Below are 11,160 nucleotides of genomic sequence, written 5' to 3' on the forward strand. Positions count from 1 at the left end.
AAATTGAAAAGGATTTTTGCCCCTTTTACCCAAAAAGAAATGTTCAGGAGGAGCATTTTCCCCAAACTTGTTTCCACCGGAGATTCATCATTGCAACTCAAAGAAAGTTTCAGTCACTTGGATGTTCTGTTCGAGCTGCTCGGAGGTTTAGTGGCCCGGATATCATGTGCCTACGTTTTGCTGAGCCTGTGCTTGGTTTCTGGGGAGATTTGGCCCGGGTTGTGCTATTTTACCTCCCTGAGATGGCCAGTAACCTGTTGATTGAGGCAGCAGACCCCTCTTGCTGCTAGCAGTGAGTAATTGGACAGTGCGGGTTAAAATATTGCGGCGTGCCCCTGTCTCAACGAATGTGGAGCTGGCGAAAGTGAATTGCTGATGTGCTTTTGCCTCGTCTGAAATGAGACTTAGATCAGCTGTGACTTCGCAAGCTAGTGTTGCAGGTTTCTAATCTAATCTGAGCCAAATGAAGTGCAAGTGCTAGGTTTTGAGGAACTTTCTGCAGCATCAGGACAAGAAAGAGGAGCGATTGCAAGGCATTGTGCACACAATGTGCAAGAGAAATAGGACTTTGAGAAATTGTGTTGTGTTAATGGGGAATGTCAATGATTGCATCCATCGTGGTCAGACGTTTGGGTTTGTTTCGAAAATGTTTCTGCCCAGTTTCGAACTGGGGACCTTTTGCGTGTATGACAAACGTGATCACCACTACACTACAGAAACTCAGCACGATTGCAGTGTTGAGGAAGCTGCGAGTATTGTTAAACTATACAGTCATGATCTATTTGTGGTGCTTGTTTCATTGAAATGCAATTCCACTGTGACATTTCGCAAGGCTGCAGAGGTATTGACCCAGCAATGGACGCTCAGCAGTGCACAACACATTGCCAGGCCATTCAGGCCATCGTACCATTGCCACTTTTTTCAAAGACTTGCCAGTTGGGCCCACTTCCTTCGCTCTGCTTTTGTTTGCCTCTCCTTTCATGCAATTATCCAATTCCCTTTTTTGTAAACTCTCACTTAAGAAACTAAGTTTGGAAGAGGTGCAGCAGCTGCTGCAGTGTCAATGCACAGTGTGCCATCATTGACAAGATTCCCTTCCCCAACCACTCCAAGACATCCACTTGGGATTCTTGCCAAGTTCTGGATTTCATTTCTCATTATTTACTGATTGCACTGACACATATTTGTGCTTTTAAACTCTTTATTTTTATCAAATGCGTCCTTATTTTGCTGATTTGCAACATACAATGTGATTACCCGAGCAGTAGAATGCGTAACAGAGGCAGTTAAATAATGGGGGCGAAGCTTCGCTACAGCTATATAATGTCCTGGTTAGACCCCACCTGGAGGGCTCTGCATAGTTCTGGGCATTCCACTTTATAAAGTATACAAATTGGCCTTGGTATACAGGGCAGTTCAGATCCAGCAGAATGTTTTCAGAGTTCAAATGGTTAGATTAGGAAGCCATGTCCCCGCTTCCACAGAGACAGCTGTTGGTTTCCACCTGGTGCCTCACTTGCTTCTGAATTTCAAGGTGTAGAATGAAATCAAGCAACGTAACCCAAGTTTGCAATGCATTCCATGCAATCATCAACCACATCATTCCCGTCTTCCTCACCTTAGCTGCACAGCCCTCTAAACGTTGCAATCCACGTCACACAGGATTTGTTCCAGGATTAAACTGTCAGTAGGATTATATTAATATCTGTGCCCGCATCTTGAAATGAGATTCTCAGCGATATCCAACACAAATTGAATTGTATAGATGACAGGCAAATACAGGAAAACAGGTCGGTATGCAACACAATCCCATGGTGCCTATTTTCAGATGCACAATATTCATCTTTTCCAGCAAATGAAAGAATTTTTCAGTGAATCATTTGTAAAGTCAGTGTTAATGCCATTTGTGCCTTTCTTTCTTCTCGTTTTGCAACATACTGGCGCCTAAATCCAATTAATGTATATTCATGTTTATTGGGGAGACCAAACGCAGACTGGGTGATCGCTTTGCGGAACACGTCCGCTCAGTCCGCAAGCAGGACCCTGAGCTTCTGGTTGCTTGCCATTTCAAGACTCCCCGCTGCTCTCATGCTTACATCTCTATCCTGGGCTTGCTGCAGTGTTCCAGTGAACAACAACGCAAGCTCGAAAAACAGCATCTCGTTGACCGATTAGTTTAGTTTCGTGATGCAGCACTGAAACAGGCCCTTCGGCCCACCGAGTCTGTGCCGACCATCGACCACCCATTTATACTAATCCTACACGAATTCCATATTCCTACCACATCCCCACCTTCCCTATATTTCCCTACCACCTACCTTTACTAGGGGCAATTGGGAATGGCCAATTAACCTATCAACCAGCAAGTCTTTGGCATGTGGGAGGAAACCGGAGCACCCGGAGGAATCCCACGCAGACACAGGGAGAACTTGCAAACACCACACAGGCAGTGCCCAGAATTGAAACCGGGTCGCTGGAGCTGTGAGGCTGCGGTGCTAACCATTGCACACGAGAGCGTGCCGGACTGAATATTGAGATCAATAATTTCAGATCATGACGGGCCCCCCATTTTACTTTCACTTTTTGTTATTTTTCTTTTTTACATTTTTTACATTTTTTTGTATGTTTATTTTATTTCATCTTAGTTTGTTCAGTTTACTTACCCACTGTTTTGTTTTCATGTTTGTACTTGCTGCTGTTCAATTTTCAATCCGTTAACAGTCCTATCTGTAATAATGCTTTGTCTTTCAACACACCATTAACATATTGTTTGCCTTTGCTCCATGACCTTCTGGTCAGCTATTCTGTGGCCTTGCCCAATCTGCACCTTCTCCTTTGTTATCTCTTGCTCCACCCCCGCTTTACTTGCTTCTAACCTTTGACTTTTCTAATATTTGCCAGTTCTGAAGAAGGGTCACTGAGCCGAAATGTTAACTCTGCTTCTCTCTCCACAGATGCTGCCAGACCTGCTGAGTAATTCCAGAATTTCTTGCTTTTATTTCAGATTTCCAGCATCCACAGTATTTTGCTTTTATTCATGTATATTCTTCCTCAGTTCAATATGAAGGAGCGGGTTGATATTGAGCGGAGCCGCAGTGCATCTCATTTTCAACGCCACCTTGTTAGTTTTCCTGTTACTCGCCGAATGAAGAACAATACAAAGTGATAATTTGGCACGTCTGCCTGTTTCCTTAGCTTCAGTTACAGAATCAGCTGTGTCCGTCTTTAAGGGAGGCAAAGTACTCTTCGAGCTCTGCGTGACGCTGAATAGTTATGTTAATCTGCATCAATAAACCCAGGTATGTCTCTGTTACTGACTGAACAAAACGCTAATAGGTCTGTGAGCGAATGTCATAACTTAAATAACTTTTTCCCCTCTGCGTGTCATGAACCTTTACCCCTTGTCATAATTGCGGCTGCATGTTAAGAGCTGCGTTTTCAAGGTGCTTAAGACACCAAGAATCTGCCGCAGCAGTGGTTAAATTGAAAAGGATTTTTGCTCCTTTTACCCAAAAAGAAATGTTCAGGAGGAGCATTTTCCCCAAACTTGTTTCCACCGGAGATTCATCATTGCAACTCAAAGAAAGTTTCAGTCACTTGGGTGTTCTGTTCGAGCTGCTCGGAGGTTTAGTGGCCCGGATATCATGTGCCTACGTTTTGCTGAGCCTGTGCTTGGTTTCTGGGGAGATTTTGCCCGGGTTGTGCTATTTTACCTCCCTGAGATGGCCAGTAACCTGTTGATTGAGGCAGCAGACCCCTCTTGCTGCTAGCAGCGAGTAATTGGACAGTGCGGGTTAAAATATTGCGGCGTGTCCCTGTCTCAACGAATGTGGAGCTGGCGAAAGTGAATTGCTGATGTGCTTTTGCCTCGTCTGAAATGAGACTTCGATCAGCTGTGACTTAGCAAGCTAGTGTTGCAGGTTTCTAATCTAATCTGAGCCAAATGAAGTGCAAGTGCTAGGTTTTGAGGAACTTTCTGCAGCATCAGGACAAGAAAGAGGAGCGATTGCAAGGCATTGTGCACACAATGTGCAAGAGAAATAGGACTTTGAGAAATTGTGTTGTGTTCATGGGGAATGTCAATGATTGCATCCATCGTGGTCAGACGTTTGGGTTTGTTTCGAAAATGTTTCTGCCCAGTTTCGAACTGGGGACCTTTTGCGTGTAAGACAAACGTGATCACCACTACACTACAGAAACTCAGCACGATTGCAGTGCTGAGGAAGCTGCGAGTATTGTTAAACTATACAGTCATGATCTATTTGTGGTGCTTGTTTCATTGAAATGCAATTCCACTGTGACATTTCGCAAGGCTGCAGAGGTATTGACCCAGCAATGGACGCTCAGCAGTGCACAACACATTGCCAGGCCATTCAGGCCATCGTACCATTGCCACTTTTTTCAAAGACTTGCCAGTTGGGCCCACTTCCTTCGCTCTGCTTTTGTTTGCCTCTCCTTTCATGCAATTATCCAATTCCCTTTTTTGTAAACTCTCACTTAAGAAACTAAGTTTGGAAGAGGTGCAGCAGCTGCTGCAGTGTCAATGCACAGTGTGCCATCATTGACAAGATTCCCTTCCCCAACCACTCCAAGACATCCACTTGGGATTCTTGCCAAGTTCTGGATTTCATTTCTCATTATTTACTGATTGCACTGACACATATTTGTGCTTTTAAACTCTTTATTTTTATCAAATGCGTCCTTATTTTGCTGATTTGCAACATACAATGTGATTACCCGAGCAGTAGAATGCGTAACAGAGGCAGTTAATTAATGGGGGCGAAGATTCGCTACAGCTATATAATGTCCTGGTTAGACCCCACCTGGAGTGCTCTGCATAGTTCTGGGCATTCCACTTTATAAAGTATACAAATTGGCCTTGGTATACAGGGCAGTTCAGATCCAGCAGAATGTATTCAGAGTTCAAATGGTTAGATTAGGAAGCCATGTCCCCGCTTCCACAGAGACAGCTGTTGGTTTCCACCTGGTGCCTCACTTGCTTCTGAATTTCAAGGTGTAGAATGAAATCAAGCAACGTAACCCAAGTTTGCAATGCATTCCATGCAATCATCAACCACATCATTCCCGTCTTCCTCACCTTAGCTGCACAGCCCTCTAAACGTTGCAATCCACGTCACACAGGATTTGTTCCAGGATTAAACTTTCAGTAGGATTATATTAATATCTGTGCCCGCATCTTGAAATGAGATTCTCAGCGATATCCAACACAAATTGAATTGTATAGATGACAGGCAAATACAGGAAAACAGGTCAGTATGCAACACAATCCCATGGTGCCTATTTTCAGATGCACAATATTCATCTTTTCCAGCAAATGAAAGAATTTTTCAGTGAATCATTTGTAAAGTCAGTGTTAATGCCATTTGTGCCTTTCTTTCTTCTCGTTTTGCAACATACTGGCGCCTAAATCCAATTAATGTATATTCATGTTTATTGGGGAGACCAAACGCAGACTGGGTGATCGCTTTGCGGAACACGTCCGCTCAGTCCGCAAGCTGGACCCTGAGCTTCTGGTTGCTTGCCATTTCAAGACTCCCCGCTGCTCTCATGCTTACATCTCTATCCTGGGATTGCTGTAGTGTTCCAGTGAACAACAACGCAAGCTCGAAAAACAGCATCTCGTTGACCGATTAGTTTAGTTTCGTGATGCAGCACTGAAACAGGCCCTTCAGCCCACCGAGTCTGTGCCGACCATCGACCACCCATTTATACTAATCCTACACGAATTCCATATTCCTACCACATCCCCACCTTCCCTATATTTCCCTACCACCTACCTTTACTAGGGGCAATTGGGAATGGCCAATTAACCTATCAACCAGCAAGTCTTTGGCATGTGGGAGGAAACCGGAGCACCCGGAGGAATCCCACGCAGACACAGGGAGAACTTGCAAACACCACACAGGCAGTGCCCAGAATTGAAACCGGGTCGCTGGAGCTGTGAGGCTGCGGTGCTAACCATTGCACACGAGAGCGTGCCGGACTGAACATTGAGATCAATAATTTCAGATCATGACGGGCCCCCCATTTTACTTTCACTTTTTGTTATTTTTCTTTTTTACATTTTTTACATTTTTTTGTATGTTTATTTTATTTCATCTTAGTTTGTTCAGTTTACTTACCCACTGTTTTGTTTTCATGTTTGTACTTGCTGCTGTTCAATTTTCAATCCGTTAACAGTCCTATCTGTAATAATGCTTTGTCTTTCAACACACCATTAACATATTGTTTGCCTTTGCTCCATGACCTTCTGGTCAGCTATTCTGTGGCCTTGCCCAATCTGCACCTTCTCCTTTGTTATCTCTTGCTCCACCCCCGCTTTACTTGCTTCTAACCTTTGACTTTTCTAATATTTGCCAGTTCTGAAGAAGGGTCACTGAGCCGAAATGTTAACTCTGCTTCTCTCTCCACAGATGCTGCCAGACCTGCTGAGTAATTCCAGAATTTCTTGCTTTTATTTCAGATTTCCAGCATCCACAGTATTTTGCTTTTATTCATGTATATTCTTCCTCAGTTCAATATGAAGGAGCGGGTTGATATTGAGCGGAGCCGCAGTGCATCTCATTTTCAACGCCACCTTGTTACTTTTCCTGTTACTCGCCGAATGAAGAACAATACAAAGTGATAATTTGGCACGTCTGCCTGTTTCCTTAGCTTCAGTTACAGAATCAGCTGTGTCCGTCTTTAAGGGAGGCAAAGTACTCTTCGAGCTCTGCGTGACGCTGAATAGTTATGTTAATCTGCATCAATAAACCCAGGTATGTCTCTGTTACTGACTGAACAAAACGCTAATAGGTCTGTGAGCGAATGTCATAACTTAAATAACTTTTTCCCCTCTGCGTGTCATGAACCTTTACCCCTTGTCATAATTGCGGCTGCATGTTAAGAGCTGCGTTTTCAAGGTGCTTAAGACACCAAGAATCTGCCGCAGCAGTGGTTAAATTGAAAAGGATTTTTGCTCCTTTTACCCAAAAAGAAATGTTCAGGAGGAGCATTTTCCCCAAACTTGTTTCCACCGGAGATTCATCATTGCAACTCAAAGAAAGTTTCAGTCACTTGGGTGTTCTGTTCGAGCTGCTCGGAGGTTTAGTGGCCCGGATATCATGTGCCTACGTTTTGCTGAGCCTGTGCTTGGTTTCTGGGGAGATTTTGCCCGGGTTGTGCTATTTTACCTCCCTGAGATGGCCAGTAACCTGTTGATTGAGGCAGCAGACCCCTCTTGCTGCTAGCAGCGAGTAATTGGACAGTGCGGGTTAAAATATTGCGGCGTGCCCCTGTCTCAACGAATGTGGAGCTGGCGAAAGTGAATTGCTGATGTGCTTTTGCCTCGTCTGAAATGAGACTCAGATCAGCTGTGACTTCGCAAGCTAGTGTTGCAGGTTTCTATTCTAATCTGAGCCAAATGAAGTGCAAGTGCTAGGTTTTGAGGAACTTTCTGCAGCATCAGGACTAGAAAGAGGAGCGATTGCAAGGCATTGTGCACACAATGTGCAAGAGAAATAGGACTTTGAGAAATTGTGTTGTGTTAATGGGGAATGTCAATGATTGCATATATCGTGGTCAGAAGTTTGGGTTTGTTTCGAAAATGTTTCTGCCCAGTTTCGAACTGGGGATCTTTTGCGTGTTAGACAAACGTGATCACCACTACACTACAGAAACTCAACACGGTTGCAGTGCTGAGGAAGCTGCAAGTATTGTTAAACTATACAGTCAAGATCTATTTGTGGTGCTTGTTTCATTGAAATGCAATTCCACTGTGACATTTCGCAAGGCTGCAGAGGTATTGACCCAGCAATGGACGCTCAGCAGTGCACAACACATTGCCAGGCCATTCAGGCCATCGTACCATTGCCACTTTTTTCAAAGACTTGCCAGTTGGGCCCACTTCCTTCGCTCTGCTTTTGTTTGCCTCTCCTTTCATGCAATTATCCAATTCCCTTTTTTGTAAACTCTCACTTAAGAAACTAAGTTTGGAAGAGGTGCAGCAGCTGCTGCAGTGTCAATGCACAGTGTGCCATCATTGACAAGATTCCCTTCCCCAACCACTCCAAGACATCCACTTGGGATTCTTGCCAAGTTCTGGATTTCATTTCTCATTATTTACTGATTGCACTGACACATATTTGTGCTTTTAAACTCTTTATTTTTATCAAATGCGTCCTTATTTTGCTGATTTGCAACATACAATGTGATTACCCGAGCAGTAGAATGCGTAACAGAGGCAGTTAAATAATGGGGGCGAAGCTTCGCTACAGCTATATAATGTCCTGGTTAGACCCCACCTGGAGTGCTCTGCATAGTTCTGGGCATTCCACTTTATAAAGTATACAAATTGGCCTTGGTATACAGGGCAGTTCAGATCCAGCAGAATGTTTTCAGAGTTCAAATGGTTAGATTAGGAAGCCATGTCCCCGCTTCCACAGAGACAGCTGTTGGTTTCCACCTGGTGCCTCACTTGCTTCTGAATTTCAAGGTGTAGAATGAAATCAAGCAACGTAACCCAAGTTTGCAATGCTTTCCATGCAATCATCAACCACATCATTCCCGTCTTCCTCACCTTAGCTGCACAGCCCTCTAAACGTTGCAATCCACGTCACACAGGATTTGTTCCAGGATTAAACTTTCAGTAGGATTATATTAATATCTGTGCCCGCATCTTGAAATGAGATTCTCAGCGATATCCAACACAAATTGAATTGTATAGATGACAGGCAAATACAGGAAAACAGGTCAGTATGCAACACAATCCCATGGTGCCTATTTTCAGATGCACAATATTCATCTTTTCCAGCAAATGAAAGAATTTTTCAGTGAATCATTTGTAAAGTCAGTGTTAATGCCATTTGTGCCTTTCTTTCTTCTCGTTTTGCAACATACTGGCGCCTAAATCCAATTAATGTATATTCATGTTTATTGGGGAGACCAAACGCAGACTGGGTGATCGCTTTGCGGAACACGTCCGCTCAGTCCGCAAGCAGGACCCTGAGCTTCTGGTTGCTTGCCATTTCAAGACTCCCCGCTGCTCTCATGCTTACATCTCTATCCTGGGCTTGCTGCAGTGTTCCAGTGAACAACAACGCAAGCTCGAAAAACAGCATCTCGTTGACCGATTAGTTTAGTTTCGTGATGCAGCACTGAAACAGGCCCTTCGGCCCACCGAGTCTGTGCCGACCATCGACCACCCATTTATACTAATCCTACACGAATTCCATATTCCTACCACATCCCCACCTTCCCTATATTTCCCTACCACCTACCTTTACTAGGGGCAATTGGGAATGGCCAATTAACCTATCAACCAGCAAGTCTTTGGCATGTGGGAGGAAACCGGAGCACCCGGAGGAATCCCACGCAGACACAGGGAGAACTTGCAAACACCACACAGGCAGTGCCCAGAATTGAAACCGGGTCGCTGGAGCTGTGAGGCTGCGGTGCTAACCATTGCACACGAGAGCGTGCCGGACTGAACATTGAGTTCAATAATTTCAGATCATGACGGGCCCCCCATTTTACTTTCACTTTTTGTTATTTTTCTTTTTTACATTTTTTACATTTTTTTGTATGTTTATTTTATTTCATCTTAGTTTGTTCAGTTTACTTACCCACTGTTTTGTTTTCATGTTTGTACTTGCTGCTGTTCAATTTTCAATCCGTTAACAGTCCTATCTGTAATAATGCTTTGTCTTTCAACACACCATTAACATATTGTTTGCCTTTGCTCCATGACCTTCTGGTCAGCTATTCTGTGGCCTTGCCCAATCTGCACCTTCTCCTTTGTTATCTCTTGCTCCACCCCCGCTTTACTTGCTTCTAACCTTTGACTTTTCTAATATTTGCCAGTTCTGAAGAAGGGTCACTGAGCCGAAATGTTAACTCTGCTTCTCTCTCCACAGATGCTGCCAGACCTGCTGAGTAATTCCAGAATTTCTTGCTTTTATTTCAGATTTCCAGCATCCACAGTATTTTGCTTTTATTCATGTATATTCTTCCTCAGTTCAATATGAAGGAGCGGGTTGATATTGAGCGGAGCCGCAGTGCATCTCATTTTCAACGCCACCTTGTTAGTTTTCCTGTTACTCGCCGAATGAAGAACAATACAAAGTGATAATTTGGCACGTCTGCCTGTTTCCTTAGCTTCAGTTACAGAATCAGCTGTGTCCGTCTTTAAGGGAGGCAAAGTACTCTTCGAGCTCTGCGTGACGCTGAATAGTTATGTTAATCTGCATCAATAAACCCAGGTATGTCTCTGTTACTGACTGAACAAAACGCTAATAGGTCTGTGAGCGAATGTCATAACTTAAATAACTTTTTCCCCTCTGCGTGTCATGAACCTTTACCCCTTGTCATAATTGCGGCTGCATGTTAAGAGCTGCGTTTTCAAGGTGCTTAAGACACCAAGAATCTGCCGCAGCAGTGGTTAAATTGAAAAGGATTTTTGCTCCTTTTACCCAAAAAGAAATGTTCAGGAGGAGCATTTTCCCCAAACTTGTTTCCACCGGAGATTCATCATTGCAACTCAAAGAAAGTTTCAGTCACTTGGGTGTTCTGTTCGAGCTGCTCGGAGGTTTAGTGGCCCGGATATCATGTGCCTACGTTTTGCTGAGCCTGTGCTTGGTTTCTGGGGAGATTTTGCCCGGGTTGTGCTATTTTACCTCCCTGAGATGGCCAGTAACCTGTTGATTGAGGCAGCAGACCCCTCTTGCTGCTAGCAGCGAGTAATTGGACAGTGCGGGTTAAAATATTGCGGCGTGCCCCTGTCTCAACGAATGTGGAGCTGGCGAAAGTGAATTGCTGATGTGCTTTTGCCTCGTCTGAAATGAGACTCAGATCAGCTGTGACTTAGCAAGCTAGTGTTGCAGGTTTCTATTCTAATCTGAGCCAAATGAAGTGCAAGTGCTAGGTTTTGAGGAACTTTCTGCAGCATCAGGACTAGAAAGAGGAGCGATTGCAAGGCATTGTGCACACAATGTGCAAGAGAAATAGGACTTTGAGAAATTGTGTTGTGTTAATGGGGAATGTCAATGATTGCATATATCGTGGTCAGAAGTTTGTGTTTGTTTCGAAAATGTTTCTGCCCAGTTTCGAACTGGGGACCTTTTGCGTGTTAGATAAACGTGATCACCACTACACTACAGAAAC

General features: G+C 44.0%; 4 non-coding genes across 4 annotated transcripts; all 4 read right to left on the bottom strand.

The window, feature by feature from the left end:
- Positions 1–647: 647 nt before the first annotated feature.
- Positions 648–720, bottom strand: trnav-uac (transfer RNA valine (anticodon UAC)). The gene has a single exon. It is a non-coding gene; the product is annotated as a tRNA-Val (tRNA).
- A 3,407-nt stretch (positions 721–4,127) lies between these two features.
- On the bottom strand, positions 4,128–4,200 carry trnav-uac (transfer RNA valine (anticodon UAC)). Its single transcript has one exon. It is a non-coding gene; the product is annotated as a tRNA-Val (tRNA).
- A 3,407-nt stretch (positions 4,201–7,607) lies between these two features.
- Positions 7,608–7,680, bottom strand: trnav-aac (transfer RNA valine (anticodon AAC)). Its single transcript has one exon. It is a non-coding gene; the product is annotated as a tRNA-Val (tRNA).
- Positions 7,681–11,087: 3,407 nt separating this feature from the next.
- On the bottom strand, positions 11,088–11,160 carry trnav-aac (transfer RNA valine (anticodon AAC)). The gene has a single exon. It is a non-coding gene; the product is annotated as a tRNA-Val (tRNA).

The sequence above is a fragment of the Heterodontus francisci genome, chromosome 22 (genome assembly GCF_036365525.1).
Source record: "Heterodontus francisci isolate sHetFra1 chromosome 22, sHetFra1.hap1, whole genome shotgun sequence".
Classification (NCBI taxonomy): Eukaryota; Metazoa; Chordata; class Chondrichthyes; order Heterodontiformes; family Heterodontidae; genus Heterodontus; species Heterodontus francisci.